The sequence below is a fragment of the Centrocercus urophasianus genome, unplaced genomic scaffold (genome assembly GCF_019232065.1).
Source record: "Centrocercus urophasianus isolate 14NV4802_14NV808 unplaced genomic scaffold, USGS_Curo_1.0 seq_7, whole genome shotgun sequence".
NCBI classification, from domain to species: domain Eukaryota; kingdom Metazoa; phylum Chordata; class Aves; order Galliformes; family Phasianidae; genus Centrocercus; species Centrocercus urophasianus.
In genome coordinates, this window is record NW_024885310.1 from 4,597,711 (window position 1) to 4,620,185 (window position 22,475).

At 36.7% G+C, this 22,475-nt stretch overlaps 1 long non-coding RNA gene across 1 annotated transcript in view; it reads left to right on the forward strand.

Annotated features, from left to right (window-relative positions):
- LOC122170427 overlaps positions 1-22,475 on the forward strand; it is a 284,255-nt gene that overhangs the window by 28,153 nt on the left and 233,627 nt on the right. The window contains exon 2 of the long non-coding RNA XR_006171756.1: positions 18,619-18,736. This is a non-coding gene — a long non-coding RNA (uncharacterized LOC122170427). The remainder of the gene's footprint in view (positions 1-18,618; positions 18,737-22,475) is intronic.

A 22,475-nucleotide genomic window follows, 5' to 3' on the forward strand; every position in this document is an offset into this window, starting at 1 on the left:
TTCTGTTTCTGACTAGCAGTGTCATCACCTGCTCCTACGTACTGGAGATTATTGTAAGACTTGAATGACCTATTTAGCTGTTCTGAATTTTGAGTCATTGCTTTTTTCCTCCTTCATCTGCTGAATTTCTTCCATCCCACCCCTCAGCATAAAACAGAGGAAACGTGAAAGATTATGTAGTTTTGTGAGAGACTGATCCCTGTATGATTTGGGATCCCTTTATAAGAAAATTAAGGATGAATTTGTCATTGGTACTACAAAACTGGAAGAAGGAGGGGAAACAAATTTGTGTTTTTTAGGCATATGCATAACTTTGTCTACCAGATATTCAGATAGCAATCCAGTATCCCATAGAGATGAAAACAACTGTTAGAAAGGAACTGTATAAATATTAAATAAAATAATTGTGTAAGAAATCATAGAAAGTTAAATACTGCCAACTGGTAGTTGAGACCCACAGAATTTCATGCACTTTTATATAAATACATGCACTTTTGCCTGCAAAAATGCTACTACACCTTCCTGTGCACCTATGCGATCCAGAATTTTAGCATAAATATATAATCTCTGGCCCACACTGATGTCAGGTCAGGTGTCCAGGTGTTTATAAATCTTACCTTGGTGTGATTTTCAAGGATCTCATTGCGGCTGTTTATTTAAAAAGTGAAGCTCTTAGAGATACAAATTGGAAGATTTATGATGTATAGAGATGATAATTTGTGTCTAGCACATTGGTGCAAAGCTGCTCCTGATACTTGGTGTTCCTAGGTCTGAAATAATTCCGACCAGGAATTAGTTGCAATTCTTTCCACTACATTTAATTCCAGAACACATGAAGAATTCTTTTTTATTCTTAAAAAAGAACATTCAACTATTTGAGTCCAAGTCCCTTCTAGTTAAACAAATGACATGGATTTGCTTAATTAAGGAATAATTGGATTCTGCCTTTCAAGCAAATTGTGTTGTAAGGAAATACAGTACGTGAGAATAAATGGCTAAGAGGTTTAAGTGATGAAGTTTATCATATCCTTTGCTCTGCAATGAACTGCATATACTACGGCTAAGAAGTGTTATTATCAGTGAAACAAACCTATGTGCTGATTTACATTGCTTCTATTTTTAAGTATTTCTTAGTATTTGTATGTGTGTGAGAAAAATGAAATCTTTTCTGTGCCTCAGAAATGTTTTGCCATACGCTAACTGAACGTTTCTATGTAAGGCGAAGGGTCACTCTTCAAATAGTTAAGAGTGATCTCTTGTATAACAAAGTGATACCTCAGCAATTAACAAAAAGATCTCCCATTTCCATAAATGACAACTTTATTATTGCTGTCTTTAGGCAGGAAGTTTTATGAAAGAATTCTACAGCATACTTTGAAACTGATCAGACTCAGCACACACCTCACTCTGTGAGTCAAAAACTGGCACGTGCAACTACTACTAGAAAGGATCCTATCATTAATATGTTAAAGCTGGACTGATGTCCCAAACTTGGAGAATACATCTGTATTAAAAATACGAACAGCCTTCAGACAAATGTATACCAATGAGTCTGAATTAAGAGTATGCAAGGATGTGAACTTATCAAGCAAACGTGTTAAACAAAATAACAGTAAAGGAAGGAAAAAAAGACATTAATTATGACAGATTGTGATAGAACAGGCTGATGCCCTTGTTCACACTGACTCTTTTGTAAGAGGACTACAGCAGATCTTATCGTAAAGATACCAAGGAATGCATTATTGTGCCACGTAAAGTGCTGTTTAGCTTGAAAGATGATGCTTAACAGATGAACTGCAAAGTGGTGAAACATTCAAGGCAGTAATGAATCATAGAATGGTTTGGGTTGGAAAGGACCTTTAAGATCATCTAGTTCTAATCTTCTTGTAGACCAGGTTGCTCAGAACTCCATCCAGCCTGGCTTTGAACACCTCCAGGGAGGGGCCACCCTCACAGTAAAGCATTTCTTCCTAGTATCTAGTCTAAGTCTACCCTCTTGCAGTTTAAAGCCATTTCCTGTCCTGTCATTACATGGCCTTCCTTTCAAAGCCAACTATTTGGTTCATGTTATCTCTACTCCCAACTTTTTTTTTTTTTTTTTTTTTTTTTTTTGAGACAAGGAAAGAGAAGGGAACATATGTCTTTAATACCAGAAAAGCATTTTCCCCGTTGCAGATTTATACGATTCTTCTAGTAAAGGTTATCTTGAGCGTATAGTGTGTCACTGAAATGGAGGTGGCTGAAGCATCTTAGTAACTTAAAGGAAAAACTACTGTTATTTTCTTCAGGAATTCTTACAAAGTTCAAGTTAAATTGCACACATTTAGTTCTCACAGAAATGTTTTTTTTTTAGCATAATTTTTGTTTTGCATGTAGCATACTGCTTGTGCTCTTCCTGAACCACAATAAGCTGGGGTTTGTTTTCAATAGAGAACTTACAAATGTGAAGGACTGCAAGTGAACAATATGTTTTAGCAAGATTTGTGGCAACAACTTTAGTTTCTCTTTTTTTTTTTTTTTTTTTTTTTTTTTTAATGCTGGAGCTGAGTATTTCTCAGCCTTCAGATTGTCTAAGCTGTGGAGGTGACATCATCAGCTGGGCTGAGGCCTAATGATCGACAGTAGTGGAATAGTTGGTCCTGACTTTGATTTCTATGTTTACTAAAAGAGAGAGAGAAAAAAAAAAGAATATGCAGTTACTCCGTGGTTACAGTGCCATTGGGATCTCTTAGCAAGTAACTTCAGTTTCCAGAGCTTGTATGTTCCTTCTTGACTTCTACTTGAACTGAGCTTTTTCCATTCTTTGCCAAGAAATCTTTTAACTGTGTTCTTAGGGAGAAGCAAATGAACAGGAAGAGCTTTCTACTACTGTGGTTTATTTATGGCATTTAACTTACTACGAAAATGATAGTAGTCTCCCTTTTTGGAAAGTCTGGAAAAAGAAGTTATTTCATAGATACATCTGGTTTTAATAACAGAAATCCTATTTCAGAATAAATGAAAATCTGGTGAAAACTGCATAGATTATGAGTCTAGTGTCATCTTTAAAAAAAATCATAAATGGCCTAAGATTGAAAGAACTTGACTCCTTTCTATGAATTAAAAAAAAAAAAAAAAAAAAAAAAGTTTTGATGGGTCTTTTCTTGATGCCCTTCTCCTGGCTCACATCTTTCTATCTCATGGAGCTCTTAGAGATATGTCAAAATAAGTCCCTCCTTTATCAAGAATAGAAATTAGCCGGCTTCCCAGGAGCTGGTCTGCATTTGTTAAGAAAAGAGTTGAAATGAGATGGGGTTACAAACCAAGGCATGCTGTTTCTTCTGTCTTGGCTTGTTCATGTTTGATGTCAACAAAGTAGTTTCGTTTTCCTTATACTGGGAAAATATAAAGGCAAATGCATGAAATGGAAATTAACTTGAGCTTATAGAATCTAATTTTAACCTAAAAAGAGTTTTCTTTTAATTTTATATTAACGCAATGTCTTTTCTTCCTCCTTTCCTCAAGATGGCCTAAAACTTAACAATTTGTCCTCAAATGACACAGAAACGCAGGTTGCCCATCATTAATGGTTTTGATACCAAAAATAAATTACCAACTATGGGCCATTTCAAACTGCTGCTGCAGCCTCTTAATTATTAAGTATTTGCTAAAGAACAAGGCCTTTATCAGAGCTCTGACACTTTAAAAATTTGATTTGGTTTTACCTGCAGGCTCAAGGGTGCTTTTTTCTCAGAGAAGAACATATTAATGTAGGAAGAATCAATGAAAATCAAAGAAATTGTACAGAGGAAAGGGAATGCACTGAATTCCTAAGCAAACAGCATTCCATCCTCTGATAGCAAAGCTTTCATCTGCCTCTGATAAAATGTTTTACTGATCCAGTAGTGACAGTGCTCGTGAGATGTTCTTCATAGTGTAATGGAAAAGGAAACGTTCTTGGAATGAATGTTTTGGATTGAGCTCTCTCTGACAGTAAACTGAAAGTGTTGAAGAAAGTACTCTTCAGAAGTCCAGCTGTCCAGCTGCCTACTATTTGTAGTGTCTGTCTCACTGTTAATTACTAGGACATCTGCCAAAGTCCTGCTTTATGATACTGATATAAAGATGTCTTTGCGGCTTCTGATTGTAGTACAGGTAGTAAATAGTGGTATCAGGTAGGGGAGTAATGAGAAAACTGAGTGGCTTAACTCCTGGTATTTAGTTGTGATCCATCACTCAGAAAGAATCCTATTTTTAACTCTTTTAGTTAAAGAGGTTTTTGTTTTGATTTTTTTTTTTTAGTTAAAGTTTTTTGTTTGTTTTGTTTTCTAAGACTGGATGATCTTGGAGGTCTTTTCCAACCTTGGTGATTCTATGATTCTGTGATTCCATTCATGCTATTAGATGTCTGACTTCTGATCATTTTTTACAAACCATACTTGGCTGATGAATGATGAATGCTGTCTCCCCCGAATCCATCTTAACTCTGGTTCAGCTATCACAGCCAGATGCCTCCATCATAGCCACCACTGATGGTCATGAACTGAGCAAGCTTATGGGTGAAGGGTCAGGTTGAGAGGAGCCAGGAGAAGTACACCACAAGAAACAAGTTTGCTGGAGAGGTTGTGGAATTTTTCTTCTTGGAGAATTTCAAGACACATCTGGACAAAGCTCAAGGTAATCTGTCCTAGTGTCACTTTGCTTTTAGCAGGATGTTGGACTGCATGAGCTCCCAAATTTCTGCACAATCTGTTGATTCTGATGTTTACTGGAACCTCCAGTGTTACAGAAAATGCAGATAACGACAATTTATTTATTTACTTATTTATTAGTACATTTTGTAAGAACTCTATTAAATGCAGTGAGGAACCAAAAACATGTTACATTAGATATGTATCCAGATAGTGCCTGGTTAGCTGCTGTAATTGCAACCTGTTAGAGAAAAATTCAGCTTTGGGATTTGCCATTTCCAAATTCTGCTAAGGAAAATTAAATTTGTAGACTGTGTGAATATGGAAGGCTGCTATGAGTCCTTACTTTTACAATCTTTTACGAGACCAAGTAAATATTTCATTATTTGTTAGAAAAGAAAATCAAAATGAGATGGTAAAATATGAATGTAAGCTCATATATTTTTTTGTCAGGTTATAGGAGTAAGATTCTAGATCTGTGTCTGATCTAATCACTGCCATGGTGAATATTTCAATAAAACTGGAATATTTACCCCCTCCCACCCTAAAATATATATATATATATATTTTTTTTTTTTTGGTAAAATAAAAAAAATAATAAAAAAATAATAAAAATATATATATATATTTTGTAAAATTAGCATAGTGTAATTAAAAATATTTTGTCACCAAATTTTCCCCTACTTATACGTAAACATTATTCCAGAGATCTGGAAGAGATCATGTAATGATGATGTACTGCTAAGTTAAATGTAAGAAGTCCTGAGATGTGTGTACTTTCCATCCACATGTACTGACATGTGTGACTGCAGGCAGGTATGGATCATCCTCACAGTGCTTAGCATGAGTTTTGATCGAAGTTTCTGCTTATGCAGAAATCTGTTTTTTACTGGTGTACCATTCAGTTAAACATGAGAGCACTTAATCTGAACCTGAGAAAAGGCTCAGAGCTTCACTTCACAAAGTAGGCATACCTGCTGTGGGGTATGTCTCCAAGTAAGCAAGGATGGAGGGAAAAAGTAAGCAGCTGGCTTCCTGCAAGAATGTCATTATTTGTTACGAGTATGGTCCTTTTTAAACCTGTGCCCCTGTCAGCAAGTGCAGTAGAGAGAAAGACCCACATCCGAGTCATGCACAATAATCCCCTGAGCTCTTCCTAGGGCAGTGCACATCATGTGCAACATGCTTCACTTGTATCTGTATGCTTAAAGACACAGCCAGCCCTGTGGTTACAAACGGAATGTTTTGTAAGATTAAAGGTTTATGACTGTTACTAAAAAGAGGGCAGGTTGGAGGCCTGAAGCACCAGATGAATATGGTACCGCCAGTTCAATTTTCGTTTCATTTAATATAGTTCTGTTCTGACTGTACTGGCAATCTTTTTGACCTTGACTTGCTGCAAAAAGAAAATACTCATTATATGTAAACTTCAAGGTATTGAAATTGAAGAGAAATACATTGATGAAAAATGTTTGATTTTTGTCAGATTTTTATTTTTTATTTTTAAATGATTGAACGGTGGCATACACAATGGGACTGCTCACATGCACGGATTTATTTGTATGTATTGATTTCAAAGCCCAGCTGGATATCTGAATTGAAGGTCACAATGAAATTCTTTGATTTACGGACTGATTCTATTCTGACTTTTCTGTGAAGTCAGAATAAAATGAAAAGTTCTCAGAATTTAGCCTTATGTGTCATTTTTGATGATAGCTGTCGAAATTCAAAATGAAATTGGTTCATCAAGAATTATCAGGAAGTATTGTGAGTTTCTGGTGGCATTCAGTAATTCTTGAAAACTGTTATTGAAGAAAACCAGTAAAAATAGTGAAAATATAACATTAATGGGTCTTTACAGTTCTATTATTGCTATTGGTTTTGCACCATTTTTATGTGAACTTTTAAAATCTTCATGTTTTCACTGTTTCCACTCTCATCTCACGCAACAATTACTAGTGACATCTTCTGAGCCTTTTCAAAATATACAGCAGATTCAAAGCCAGGCAATAATTTGGCATCACTCAGGAGTGACAAAGTATGCTCTTAGAATTGTCCCACGTGTGGATGATCTCAGTCCAACAGCATGTATAAATCATTCCCTCTTCACGAAACCTCAGTTTTGACAGATTTTGTACGTTGTTTCAAAAGAAAGATGAAAGAGTAAACTGGAATGAGAACTGTTTCGTACGCTTATTTCTGCTTCTTGAAATTTGGCTTGTGAAAAAGACAGGTTAGACAGCAAAGGCTGGTGTGACTCAAAATCTACCATATCATCACCTATTGTGATGTGCTGGAACAGGTTGCCCAGGGAGGTTGTGGATGCCTTGTCCCTGGAGGCGTTTAAATCTTAAGGCCAGGTTGAATGGGGCCCTGGGAAACCTGATCTGGTATTTGATCTAGAGGCTGCAATCCTGCCTGTGCTGGGGGTGTTGGACATTGATGGTCCCTGAGGTCCCTTCCAACCCAAGGCATTCTATGATTCCATGAATATTCAGCGGTTTGTTTTTATAATATCTGTTTGATCCAGTAAATCAACAGGAGATATAAAAAGCTATCACTTCCTTACTTGTCACTTCTTTCTGTGTTTAGTTCAGGAACAGTCTGAGAATAAACCAGATAAATATTTAATATTTGGGTATGTTATAGGAGAAAAGAAAATAGCCAGAGCATAAGAGAAGGAATGTAAACAGACATTTGAAGTACAGGTAATGAAATGTGCTGGAGTTTTATCAGTGGTGTGGAAAAAGACACAAGTGTTATGACTTGGCTTAGAAATTGATTACTGCATACGCAGCCTGAAGAATTCAGACCATCAGAGGATAGATCTGAGGTATGATACTTAGATAGTATCAATGGTTCCTATATCATTTACTTCCAATATACAATGTTCCTTACTTCTAAATTTTCATTTTCATCTTTTTAATCTTGGATCTACTTTTTTGTTTTGTTTTGTCTAAAAAAGAAATAAAAAATAATATTACCTTACATAAGAGATTGTCCTCATTTAGGTTGTAGTGGAACTTCAGAGTTACTTAGGTCTCGTATTGATACTGATTTATGGGTAAATTTCATACTATGCGAGTGATCCTTAATCCCTGTGTCTATTTCACAGTTACTTGGCTAAGTATATGAGACAAGATTTCTATTGTAATTATTCAAATGAATAAGGGCAAAATGTATCAGCTGCAATTAGGCCCCCTTGTGATTTAGAACTTCAGTCCTTTTGAAGATAAAGATTGATGCCAAAAAACGTAAATGCGTGGATATGAATAGAGAGAAAATCTAAAAAGAGCTTGTGTACATCTCTCTAGAAGACTTGAAGAAGACTAGAAGACAGTTCTTGACTGCTACTCAGAGTGGGAGTGATGGTCTTTTCTTAGTAGCATTTGCTTATAGCTCATTTTGATTTCTTCCAGCATTTAAAATGCTTACCCACCACCATAAACGAATGGATGCTTTTGTGGCTCTAGAGTCATAGACATTGTCATATACATTTTGACAATCTTTCAAAACAAAGGAAAAATCCCAACAAACAGTAGCTTCTGGGCTCAGAGAATATATATGACATCTGGGAGACTGAACATAGAGGATTGAGGTGTGGAGAACTAAAGCTAGCATAAGGGACACTTCTTTTGATTTACTCATTTCTTCCTAATGCAACAGTACAAACAAGAAAAGAAAGCAAGCAATTTTTATTTAAAAAGAAGATTAAATGTTGCTCTTACTATGGATTTGTCTCTGTTACCCTCCCCTCTGCTGAAATTTTAATCTTTTTTACATTTGCTTTGTTGTGGAATCTAATCAATCTGAAGTTCATCTCAGGAGACAGATTCAAAAGCTTGAATTCCGTATCTGTTATCAATGGGCTGAGTGTTAATCCAATAAGATTTCTGTTTCTTCTTACTGAAGGCTTATATATTATTATATGACTTCCAAATAAATATCTTGAAATATTTACCATTTAGACTCACCATTTCTAGTTATTATATCTTAAAAATCTCTATGACAGAATTCAAATAGAATGTTTCAGTGAATTCTTTGGAAAAAGCCTTGATCTACTGCAACTTGCTTTGTTACTGGTTTTCAGATAGCAGTCTCGAGTTTTCCTGAGCACACCATGCTGTCATCTTCATCTTTGCAGAGCTGCCCTTTTAGTTTCTATCATTGGCAAAGTAGACATGATTGTTTTCATGTTTCTAAAGATGATTGTGTTTCCTGCACATCGTAAAGAACTTCTGAAGTTTGTGTAGAAAACTTTCTGAAAAAGTTCCCCAAGGGCTGCAGCTCAACAGTAAACTGTAGTCAGGAACACAAATAAGTTGTTTTTTGGACTATTTGACTTTGTGGCACCCTTGCTTATCTGGTGTGTAAACCAGATTTTATTTTAGTCGAATTGCTGGGGATACGTAATGACTTCTCCTTGAAAATAACCTAAGTTGCTGTTCCACTCACAGGAAAAAAAAATAATAATAATAAAAGGTATGTTTTGAATCATAATCTAAACCCATATTTTGCACATTTACATTCTTTTGTGCCTTGTAATGAATGAAGCACTGCATCATAGATAATAGTGTAACATCACTGAAAGGGTAATTGACTTTTATCTAGAGAACACAACAAAATTAATTTGAGAACATCGTGTAAATTACATTTCTTTCATGATATCAAATTAAATTCAGCATTGCTGTAGTAACTCATTTTTTAAACAATGTATTGCTTACATTTCTGAATTAAAAATGGCAATGTACATAACTCCACTCAGATGTCAGCTTTGAGAAATGCTGTACTTATCTGCAGCCATTATCCATTTCTCTGTTTCTGCAGTGATATTGCGAACCCCTTGTCCATTATTTCTTATTTCATTTTCATTTCACTTACAGTGCCTGACAATTTAGGTTCTGAGATGCTCCTCCAATATAAACTATTTTATTTTAGCATCGTTCCTGTTGAAAGAAAAAATCTGAAAGCTCTGCATTTGTATAAAGCTCATACGTGTCTGATCATCTTGATTTTGGCCCCGTTCTGCTGGGTCTGGAATGGGAATCAAATATTGGTCTTGAAACAAATGTATCATAAAAAGAAAGTCTTGCAACATGTCTGTTGTGTTTAATGGGTTATATGGAAACTGTCTACAGTATCACAAGATGGAAGGAAGAACATGGAAATATATGTATGTATGTATATATATATAAATGAGAGTGAGAATTGTTATGTTGGAGCAGGGAACATTTCTACATAGCAGAATTTTTCATGTGGATTTACATATACATGGAAACTCTTATTTCTTAAAGAACAATCTTGTGTGTCCTTATTAGGACTCATATCTGAAGCATCGGGATATGCAAGCATGTTTTTTTTTTTGTTTCCTAAAGGATAAAATTCTGTCTGAATCCAAAAAGTTTCCTTGTTTCTTTTACCCTGAAAACAGTGAAGATTCATGTTGCTGTTTGAGGAGGAGGTAGCATGTGAGTTTTGCTCTGTCTTTTACACTGTTGTTGATGAAGTAATAGGTCTTCTGTTCTTTCACTCGAGATCTGATTATTCATTGCCCTGGAAGAAACTAGAGCTGATGGTTCTTCATCTTGCACGTGCACTTTCCTCACAATTCATGGATAATCACGAAGATTTCATGTGGTAAAAACATTGATGGAATATTTCAAGAATTCTTGTTGCCCTAAGATTGCATTGTATTTGTTGCTGATGATGGTAAACATAGTGGTAGCTTAAGATCAAGATACAAGGAGGTAGGAATCAAAAGAATTTAAAGTAGTAGTACTTGATCAGCTAGTCATCATTAGCAATGCATTCATGTAATGACAAACTTCTCTTCCATGTCTTTTCTTTGAACTGCTGCATGACTGTGCTTTGAAACTGAAAAATCAGGAAGTGTGGAAAGTGAAACAAATTCTCAGTGCTTTTTCTTAGACTTCCCATGAATCCCAGGCTGTACTGCTACAATCTCAGTGTTAATGAAGTGGAATTGCCTATGCTATTTTAGTTCATTTTTCAAAACTGTCTCTGTTAGGCTGGTGCTTGGCACATGCTGGAAAATATGATTTGTTAGTGTTAAAATAAAAACTGCATACACAGCAATCATTCTTCTTAAATCTGATCATTAAACATGTCTGCTTTTTTTTTTTTCCTCTCTGAAACTTAAAATATCCATGAGCAGAGAACTTGGGCGGATAGGTGGGGGGTTCTCAAACTCAGAAATCTCATTCTGCATAGGAACGTTCTCTGTTGGATTTTCAGCAGCACACTTTGTAACTGCTGACATATGCAAAGATGATTTGGCCAAAACTGAAGTTTCAACTTGACAAATCATTTGCTACTTGAGTATTAAATGATAAGCTATATTTACACAATCTGCAATTAGTGCCAAATTAATCATTAAGTAAGGTTAAGAGAGCAATGAACTGTTTAAATCACATACCATCTGCTTGTCTGCCAGATCTGATTCATGTGGTACTCGTGGAGAACTGGGATTCAGACCACTAGTCTTCACTTTCTCTTCCCACGCAGGGAGGCAGAAGGTATGGCTGGTTGTATTTTTAACAGCTTCTGTTCACCCATTCCAACCTGCAAGGGACTGATTAGAAGTCCAAAGGAAGTCATTTTGAAAGGCAGGCAGCCAGTTTCCAGTGACGTACTTCAGAGGTGAATGAATGTATGAGCAGTGCAATTGTCTGAGAAAATCTTTGTGGCTTGTGCTGCAGTCTGCTCGGTCTGTACTCCAGATGGTTCCTATTTATTTTTTATTTTTAATTATTCCAGGAAAACAAAAAGAGGCTATTGTCCTTTTGTGATTTATACTACTTTCAATTACCCTTCACAGGGCATGTTGCAAACATACAAAAATGTCTTTGCCTATTCTCCTTGAAAACCAACAACCAGAGGCTGAAGAGGCTGAAGTATTTCCCCAAATTTGTTTTTTCATTTCAGCTTTGAACACTTACATAGCTCTGTTCACTCTTTATTTTATTGAAACTTTTCAGTGTATTCAGTAGCCTACTTTTACTGTGCAATGTTAATTGTGATATGAATAAGCATAGGCATTACTTGAACTGGTAATGGTTCATAGACATTAGTTGAACCTGAGTGACTCTCTGAACTCTTTGTAGGCTTTGAGATATGAAGCAAATCTTTACCAAGTGTTCTGTGAATAAAATTAACCCTAGAAATTCAGTATCCAGAGATAAGAGAGGTTAGAAACTAAGGTGAGTTGCTGTTCTCATTTTACTTTTAGTCCTCACAGTCTCAAACTAACACCAGGTTAAAGTCCAAGTCCTATTAATGTTCCCATTGTGACTCTTTTTTGTCACCTCAGAAAGCTTCTCAGTGTCCCTCACTATAGGATGAAATTCTGTGGGACATCTTAACCTCTGTAAGAGAACTAATAGATTTTTGAGGTGATGACATATTGCGTATAAATAACTAGAAGAATCATCCTGCAAACATGGTACCATCAAAGACTTTCACTGCCTGCAGTTCTTGAGTTGAAAGAAACTGTCTTTTTGTTCGCAGAGGGAAAATTATTAAGCATCATTATCTCAAGTCTCTTTGATATTGTAGGTGCTTGCCTTGCCAGCATCGTCTGAGAGCTAATGAGTATTGTATTTTATAGGCAAAAACCACACAGCCACTTATACACAAAGTTTGTATGTTTACCCTTACTTCAGTTTATCTGGAAGGGGTGACTTCAATTAGCAAATTGAGGGGGAAGAAAGTGGGTAACAAAAATAAGAACGAGGGCGTATCTATGTCTCCACCTATTGGGGTCACTCTGAAGGTAATGCCTCCTATTTATTTTCATGGAAACTACAGCAGCTGCAAAGAGCACAGTCACATTATTTGACAGAGCAGATTCTCAGTTACAAAATACAGAGTCAACACCATTAATGTGTTTTCAGCAGTGATGAACAAGAGCCTGCATGCTAAGCTCATAGAAAATCTGCATGACTGATCAGAACATGGCTTGTGTTTCATGTGGATGTTGCCACTGCTGAAGTGCACTACCCACTGCCTCACTCTGCTCACATCCACTTTTTGGTCTCCATAAATGTATAGCAAGAATTAATGAATATCACTTGGTGCAATTTTTTTCCACATGGAGGAATACAGTGACACACGATGAAGTGCGTCATCCACTCTTCCATGTCAGGCATCATTTTGTCAGACTGTTCCTCTGCTGGTGTCTGTTTCTGTCTGTAATATATTGCCTCATCTTTTGAAGGTTTCATATTTTGAAAGTAAAATAAGCAAGCAAAATGTTGATGTTTTGGAGAGGATGTTTGTCTATTCTTCTAAAGTAAAGCTGCTAGTAAGAATAGGATTATGCTGGACATGCACTGATCATTATTATTATTTGGAAAAATAGCAAAAGTATTTTACAATTTGTGTTTTTCATACTTTGATAAATGCCGTAATTTCAACTGTAGAAAGTCCCGCTCCAGATGTAAAAAAAACAAAACAAACCCCCCCAAAAAAACCAAAAAAGCAAAACAACACACAGGAGTTATTTCCAGCAAAGCTTTTAAATTATCCTCTTCTTTTAGCCCCGGCTCAAATCTCCATCACATTTACTGGATTGCCATTCAGTGTAAAGTAGCCAAGGTGCTGCTTGCTCAAGCAGCCAGCCCTAACTTATTTCAACTAACTCTTCATACTGTGCTGCGTCTACCCAGCTTTCTCTTGGATGGGTGCTTTACTTACTCTGCAATTGAGAAGGAGGGATGTGACACAAAGAACTTTGAAGATACTTGTGTTCACGTTGCTGCAACAATGACCTTTGGATGAGTTGGTTTAAATAACATGTGCTTCTTGTAGTTCTGGCTAAGATACTCTGTTGCCTATGATTGCGCTTGTGTTGATTATAATTGGATTGCTAATTTGCTGTCATGTTGCACTAAGTACATCACTAACAACAAATTTCTGCTAATTTGTTCTTGTACTTGGCTCAGGTTCAAAATTTCTTTCCATTTCTTCTTTTCTGCAGTTATACTTGTCCCATAGAGGGTTTCTTGTGTAATGCATACATAGTTTGTCCAGCATGAATTTCTTCCTCTTCCTAGAGTTCTCAAATACATCACCTTTGGAATCACAGCTCTCTCACTGTTTTTGTACCAGAACATTCTTCATACTCAGGCTGTATTTTCATTTTGTCTGTTCATAACGACTGTCAGAATTTATTTCTGTGACATCTTGACCTATCATTTCTTTTATAAGATCTACCACATTGTTGCTCTGCTCCTCTCACTCCTTGTTACTCATCAGTAAATGGTAATGGATCATGTGACATTTCCTGCAAGGCTTTCTCTAATACTGCATCTTGTTCTAAAATTGAATGAGAAATGCTCTCCCAGGGAACTTTTTTTTTTTGCCCTCATTTTATTCTACAGGCCATATCTAGGAGCATGCGTCGTCTTATGATCTTAGCTTAGAATGTAGCTGTGAACTATATAGTTTCATAAATAGAAAGTAAGCTAGAAGAGGATAACATAGCCAAAAGCTAGAAGAGGAAAGCAAAACATCAGAGCATCACTGTGGATACAATGTGGTAGGGGCTAAAACTGAAAAACATCTACTATTCAGAATACTGCATATTAATTTTTCTAGGGACACAGAACGTATTTTATTAGGGCGAGGGATAGTTGGAAAAGTAGATAGGAGCACATAAAACCTCATACAGGCATGTGCTTTGAAAAACTTCCCATTTTTTCCAGGTATAGTGCAATTATATCTAGGGCTCCCTCATCATAGTAAGTCTTGACCTAATTCCTTGGACTGCTACACAAGTGCTGTGACAGATAGCACTACAGGAGAATACTGTTGGCATGTGAATTTTCCCACTAATATTTGGAATCATCAATGAGTTTCAGCCAATAGATGTGGAGGAAGAATCAAATCCTGGGTAAAAGACATTTCAGACTTGCAGGCACTTGGTGGACTGGGCTGGAGGAGAATCAGCCTTTATACACATTAGCAACAAAATCTGCTCTTGTGCCTTCATCAGCAAAAGGGTTGTGCCCTTAGTCTAAGGAAACTTACAAGTCATCTGTGCCAGGCAGTAGAAGTTCTGCCGCCTGCTTTTTACCAGGCACAGTGCAGATTCCACAGAAGGTGTGTGGTGATAGGGTTGGCTGTTTCTGCTGAGAGTAGAACAATGAACTGAATTGTGAAGCTAAGGCAGGTTATTTTTAAGTGATCTGTTGAATGTCCAATCTTCGAGCAACAAAGCTAAGGAAGAGAAATCTTTAGAAAAGTGAAACAATAAGAAAACTACTTCTCTGATGTTTGAGAGAGTTTTAGTCGCTATGTTTCCCCAGCGTAAAATTATGCAAAAAAGGAACCTGTTTGTCAAGGAGGAAAAATTGGCACATATGTTTTTGTAAAGTAGGTGGTTTTTTTCCCCCAGGATTTTCTGATAGGTGCCATTCACCACCTTATTTGGGAGGTGTTTCTAAATCCTGCCAATTGGACTGCGTTGGTTTTTGTTCCATCATGAAGTTTGCAGATACAATGACTGTATTTTCGGAGAATGCTTAGTGAGTTGACAGCCTGATAAACACCTCCCAGTTCTCTCAGAGTAATCAGGTGCAGTGTTGCTAAGAACCATCAGGAGTTTTTGGTAAAATAAAACCTGAGAATTAGTTTGCACATTTTACTGTTCTTATGCTAATGTAGAAGTTATTACATTTTTCCTGTTTTGCCTCTTTATGCTGGCCCAGAAAAACAATGGAAAAAGGTAAAGGTCCAGTGAACAGCTGCTTGAAAATAAAGGAAGCTGATGAACATCAGGCACATTTTAGAAGCAAGAACATGTCTTTCCACAAGAAGTAACAAAGTTTAGAGCTTAATGTGAATAACAGAGAATTACTAAATAGTGGTTGTGCAGTATGTAGAAGATGCTGAAATGCCACAAATGCAATGTGGAAATCTCAGTAAAATAAATGAAGTGATGGCATGGGTACCTTTTAAATCTTAGCTTTATTGTCACTTGTAAACAAAAGCAGTGCATTCATGTGGGTACTGGGCCTTTAGTTTGTCATCCAGCATCCAGGTTGCTGTAGTCAGAATATAGTTGCTACTCTGAGCTTTGCAATTATCTACTCTGCTTTGTGGGAGTAATTTAAGAAGGAAAGCAGATAGGAAAACCAATCATGATTTCCCTAGATAATAGATGTTTTTTGTATCAGATTTTTTTCCCACTTGTTTGACATAGTGCATTGTTAACCTAAAGAATGTTCCAGAACTGCTTGAAAAAACCCTGATCTGTCAAGCATTCATTCCAATGTAAAATAACATTCATTTACAGCTCCCACTCTGCTGAACCAAGGCTTGATAAAATTACCCCATAAAGTTGATAGATGCTGATTTATCTGTCTTCCTAGCTAAAAATAGGTAATGGACTCTTGCACATGCAAGCAATGAGAAAGCTCTTGTCTTTAGTTGTGGATAAAGGAAGGGATTTGTTTTGGCAGCATTCAGAGAAAAATATTACCAGGAACTATTACCAGGAACTATGTTTTTGAACATTAGAATACTGATCCCTTCCTTCAGATATTCTAGGTCTGTACTGGGCTATCTTAGCCAACTTTAGGTTGATTTACAGTCAATCCTTGCTTTCCCTTTTGCCATTGCTAATGAGACCAGTAAGCAAATTAACAATTTCAGATATACAAATCCTCCCTGTGAAACTCTTATGTTTTGTTTTTAAGTCATAGTTGGAATTCATGCCATACAGGGGGAGGGTGGGGTGGAAGAAAAGATTAAGGCATGATGCTGTATCTTTTCAAGTAATGATTTTCCTCCCACAGGTGATTCACATATCATGTTCTGTCATTTCATAACCCCGTGGATGCACAAAGAAAACCCTCAGAGAGCTGTGGGCTGGGTGGCACGTTTGTGTGCCAGTACATCTGCACATACACAGGCGTGAGAAATGTATTGACTCCACTTGGCAGAAAAGAGGGAGATGTGCTAGACATTCCCTGAAATAGTTAAAAGCTTTTGTATGTGAATCACTTTATATCAGAAAAGTCTGAGTATCAAATTGAAATTCAGATGTAATGCACACAGTTTTAGATTGCTCAGATCCCTTTGTTTGGACTGCATTTAAAGCTGTTATACTTAATCCGACCACTTTGCCAGAACAGCCATTGTAGGTCATTTTTATACCTTTCATTTGAAAATTCCCAGTAGTGGTTAGATCAGTAAATATTGTGATTTTGATAAATATCTGTCCCTTGATCAGCAGTAAATTCATTTTCAGATACTCATTCTCTATTTTAGAACAAGTATCTGAGGAAATTAAAAAAAATGGAAGATGCTACTTTCTACTATTTTCCTAGAATATCTGAAGGTGGATGCCTCCTCAGTGCGTGGCAGAGAGGACTATCCTGTCCCCATAAAGAGAGAACTAGATTTTTATAGATGTGTCTCTCGATTTTTGCCCTATTAAAACTACTTATGGATGTTGCTGAGTTGCCTTGTAGAGGTCATTTTAATCAGAAGACAGCCTATATCTGTAACTGCTATTTATTTATTTTATAACTATGGTTATCTGAAATTATTTTACCCAAGAGAATGCGTATTAAGCAAGTTAGAAAGACAATGATGTGGCAACATAGCCTGCAGACCCTGGTATCTTTGGGAGAGTAGCCTCAGTCAAGCTTCAAGTTGTTATTTTTACTTGTGGATAGAAACTGCTGTATTGTTAGCTGTGTTCAGTATTCATTGATTAATCTATTTCATACTATGTGTAGATGTTGGTGAAGAAAAATAGTGAATGTTCAGGGCACAGTTAGTGTAGAGGATGCTTTCATAACTGATACATCAATAATCCTTGGTGTGAAGTAGTACTGTTACTCATGAGGAGCGTTGTTAAACTGAGTTGAGGCAGGTAATCTAAAAGCAAAGGAAGAATTGGCTGTTTCAGCTAAGAGAGGGATTTATACCCCATCTTGAGGTGAGAAGCCATACTGAATTCTTCAGCAGAAGGCCTCTTAGCCAGTAAGGTTGGAGAATTTTGTTGACAAAAAAGAGTCCATTTTCAACCTGACCCCTGGTGGATGCAGGTAGGATACAGATGTCTGATAGTTTTGCGTATCATTTATACAGATCCACGTGGGGAATATGATAAGCTGTTCCTAAAGAAATTCTACATTTAGCTCTGTATCTCCCTGAGCAAATTATCTACCAGCTATTAAAGGTTCCAGTCTCAGCTGATTATCTGGATAGTCTTAATCCTGAACAGTTCTGTGAGGCTTTTGGCCTCAATATAGGAGCGAAATTAATCTGTGTTAGACTGCAAGAGTCTGAATTAGCTAGGCCCTTACATTCACTTACTTAACTCAGAATTTGGCAACGCATTCATTAAGACTTTTGACCCTGGGCTTCCATGCTGAGGTTAACATTATGGTTAGAATTGGCACATCCACATTTCTGACATTTCTGACATTTCTGACATAGAATTTTCACACAGATATGGTCGCAAATTTTTTAAGAACTGTGATCAATTCAATTTTCAGGACTGTATGAAGTATAATTGTGTTCATAAACTACAACTATAGTTTTTGCTCTCCATTTGAAAACTTTTTCTCTATTTGTGTTCAGTAATAGCTAAGCAGTGCTCAGAGACACCTAATAACATTATAAGTATTCCTGTGTTTATACACAGTTACAAGGAAATTTGCTGTAGTAAACTGCAGATTTCTCTAAATTTAGGGCTTGGTGGTTTTTCCTGGAATAGGAATAGGGTCTGATTTTAACTATGGATTTTTCAGGAGCTGCTCTATTCCAAGGGTACAAAATAACAAAAACTCTGTACAGATCAGATCTGATGTATGTGTGTAACATACTTATTTGGGCAGTGGGGATAAGGTGCCATTTTTGGGACCTCTGTGTTGGGCTGAACTAATTAAGTTGTAATCATTTTACTTCACAGCTTTACCTACCCTGATGCATACATGTGGAACCCTCCACATTTCCATTTTGGAAAGGTCTTCCATGCTGAATATCATACTGATAACAATGACAAAATTACATGTTTACCTCACACCAAGGTAAGGTCTGTCAAAAGATTCCCTCTGTGCTGATTTTTGACTCAAAATTAGCTTAGCCATCTTATTTGATAATGTTGAGAACTTGTCTTTCTCTAGCATGGTATTAACTGTTCTTGCGCTGTGCCAATGTCAGTTAATTGTGCCTGTTTAATCAATCTGGGAACATTTGTTTTCCATGTTAACTTTGTGCTTCATACACCTCTGACAGCTTTCACAAACTTTTAGCTTATTTAGGAACAGTTTGTTTTGCCCACATGAATCTGTACACAAGACATATAGAACTTCTAGGCAGCTAGCTCCCCTGCGAATCTGATTTTGAAGTAATCAGAATAAGATGGAATAGATTCTCATTTTGTCACCATAAACTTCCTTATTAAAAATTTGTCATGTTTTCTCTGATATGTAAGTCTGTCCAGAATGGTTAGAAAAATATTGGTTAGAAAAAATAAGGCATTCTTTCAGTATTTGTGTTTATAAGGTTGTGGGAAAGAACAGGAATTAAACATTTTGCCTATAACATACATACTCTGGTATAGTTCTGATATGTCATGAACTCAGATCTTTCAGAATCAGTCTCTTAAAACATGGAGCAACTTTCTGTATCTTTATTGTGGGAGGAGAAAAATGATCTGTTAGTGCAACGATGGAAAAGAAGCTTTCCCACACAAACACCCCAAAAGGTCAAAAGCAAATGGCTGTGTTCCTTTTGCTAACCTACTTACTGGGAAGGGTATGGAGTTAGTTTGCTTTTTTTCTCTTCACCAATCTCACCTGCTGCCACCAAACTATCTATCCTGGTGCTTCTGTCTTCATCAGCAGGGTGACAGGATGATGCCAGTGCAGACTATGCTGATTTTGTTCCAGAGGTTCATTTTGAAGCTGTATTTGATTGCCATCAAATTATGGCAAATGGAGGCAGTTACTTGTGAAACATGGATCTCCTGTAGAGTTGTGTTAGACTCTCCAGTACAAATCATTCTAGTCTAGCTAGTTTCCCATCTAATATAACTGCTCAACTTAGCAAATTGAGTCTTCTAGTAAGGTTTGAGCAGTTGCAGTTGGTATATCTGCTGTTTTTGGTTTGATCCTACATTTCTTTCATGCACTTGCTTTTCATTCACACTGATTTCATAAGCGAGAGTTAGAAAAATGTATTTGTTATTAAGAACTTGGGCAACTTCTATCTGCTAAAAACACTGAGTTCACAGAAATACTTTCTTTTCACCTAAAAATTGCAAGAAATATGCAATGTGTTTCATACCAATTTTGAATATCTAATATCTGCTTTTATTTATTGACCGCTTGTTGCTAGAGAATGAGATGCTTGGACATCCAGGCTTACTGAACAGTATACAGTAGTATTTTTGAGCTGTTCCACAGATTTTCCTTTCTGGTTCTTCTGCAAGTCATTGTTAACTTCAAAGTGCAAAGCTACATTGATTGTTAGCCTGTCACTTAGTATTCAGGAGTATTCCTGATAAAATCCTATTGAGGTATTCACTTGCCATGCCCTCCAAATGTTACCTGCCCTGCACATGTAAGGCAGAGTTTACCAACCAATATTTCCAGGATTTACAATTATTGCATTTACTGCTAGTATAGTTTGAAAATTACATATTGAGAATAATGCTCTGATTCTTGAGCACAAAAATGAACAGAATCCAGCAATGCAGTCATTTAAGTAAGGGTATGAATTTAATTCATTTTCTTCATGAATTTAGTTAATTACAATAACATTATCCAAAGTTGAGATCTATACTGCTGAGTACTACTTAGCATATCTGTTAGGAGGTGCATTGTCTGCTCCAAAATTATTACATTCTGAATACATTTTTTAGGAAAAGAAATGAAGCGGGTGAACTCTCTTAGTTACACTGGGAAAGGGGATGGCAGCATGGACGGTGATGTGGCTGGTCTCTCCATTCTCAAGCAGTTCCTGACTTAGAAGCTTCCTCTCCATTTCCTTTTCTTTCTCTCTCTTTTCTTTTCTCATACTGTTGATTTGAAGAATCTCTCTGATACGAGTCCCTGCCTGCACAGAATGAACTGAGCAATTTTCAAGTCTAAAAATAAACCACACATGGTATTTTTATCCTAGTTTCTAAATAGTTCCATGCCCTGATGCAAGAGATTATTCTCCAAATATACACATCATCGGTGTTTTTACTGCTAATTCATCTCATTTACTCAGTGGTAAATGACAGTGGTTTTGCATGCTTTCTTCAGGGAGTATAAAAGAACCTATTGTTCTGTGGAGTGTCAACTTTTGTTGATGAGCACGTTGCATTGTGAGTAATGAACAGATGTGCTGTTCGTATACCTTGTGAATGAGAGCTGACCTGAGGATGGGCTGGATTTTATTCTAAGTACTTCATTATGTACTGCCAGTCATATTCGAAAGAACAGTATCAGAGCTGGGTCCTCTGACAAGTATGCCTTCCTGATCCAGGTTAGTGAATTAGGAATAAAACAAGAACTCTCCAAAGCAGTATAAACACTGGGAGGTAAGACTTGGCTGCACAGACAAGAATTTGTGCTTACTTTGGTACCTAAGGGTCTTCAGCACTCAGTGCTGTAAGCAGCTGAGGGAGGAAGGGAGAAAGACATATTCTGAGCACATGAAATCATGCAGTAACCGTAGTTATTCTATTTGTGGGTTTGTGTGTGTGTGTGTGGTGGGGGGTTGTTTTGTTTTGTTTGTTTTCAAGTGCTTACTCCTGCAATGCTTTACTTGATTTGAAGGGAGTTCCTGATCTTAGGGGAAGTTCACTGAGGTTCCTTGAGAGGCTGACAGAAATAAGAGTGAGGCAAGTATAGGGAGAAGCAGAAAAGTTAAAAAAAAAAAAGCAAACAAAACTGGAAATAAAATAATTCATGGTCTAGAAGTGCAGTAAGTACAGAGCTGTAGTGCACTCTTATTCTCTGCACAGAACTCTTGATTACAGCAGGAAGATGAATGTTGGACTGAGGCCAGACTGCCAGTGTGAATTGAAGCGACTGGGAGATAGCATGAATTAATATTGGACATAGCACCATAAGCCTTTTAAATCTCATGTTCCCTTTGCATGAATGTGCTATTAAATTATTGTGGGTTTTTGTTCTGCTACTGCGTGCATGGATAAGCAACAGTGATGCATATTTGTTCTCCACATGCTTGTAAAACAGAACAAATCTGTGCAGTAGCATACCTTACAGATCCTTTTGTATGCTATAATGTTCTTAGTAGAGCACTACTGGAAATAAGGACATGTACATATTCTCTCTTTGTTCTACCTATAATAGTATCCCTTATGAATATAAAGAAGCAGAAGGAATGTAGTATCTTTTAAATAAAATTTCTCTTTGAATACTATGAAAATATAAAGCTGAATGAAGAGAGTAACAGTATTCATCTGTAAATACTTTTTTTTTTTTTTTGCTTTTGGAACAGATAAAACTTGTGAATTAGATTGAATTGCGTTTAGTTATGTAATCCCTAGCAATTAAAATGGACTTTAAAAAGATTTGAGAAAGGTCTTCTGCTTGTCCTGTTATCGGTGCTATTTTTGATCCCCCTGCAAGGCCCCTTGTCCCTTCAGGCAGTCGATGGTTCTTTCCATTTGAGTATCATCAGCAAGCTTGCTGAAGTTGCATTGGATTCTTGCATTCGGATCATTCATAAAAATGTTGAACAGAACCTGCTGTAGGATTGAGCCTTGGGGAATGTGTCTGAAATGCATCTGAAACTGCAAGGAAGGTA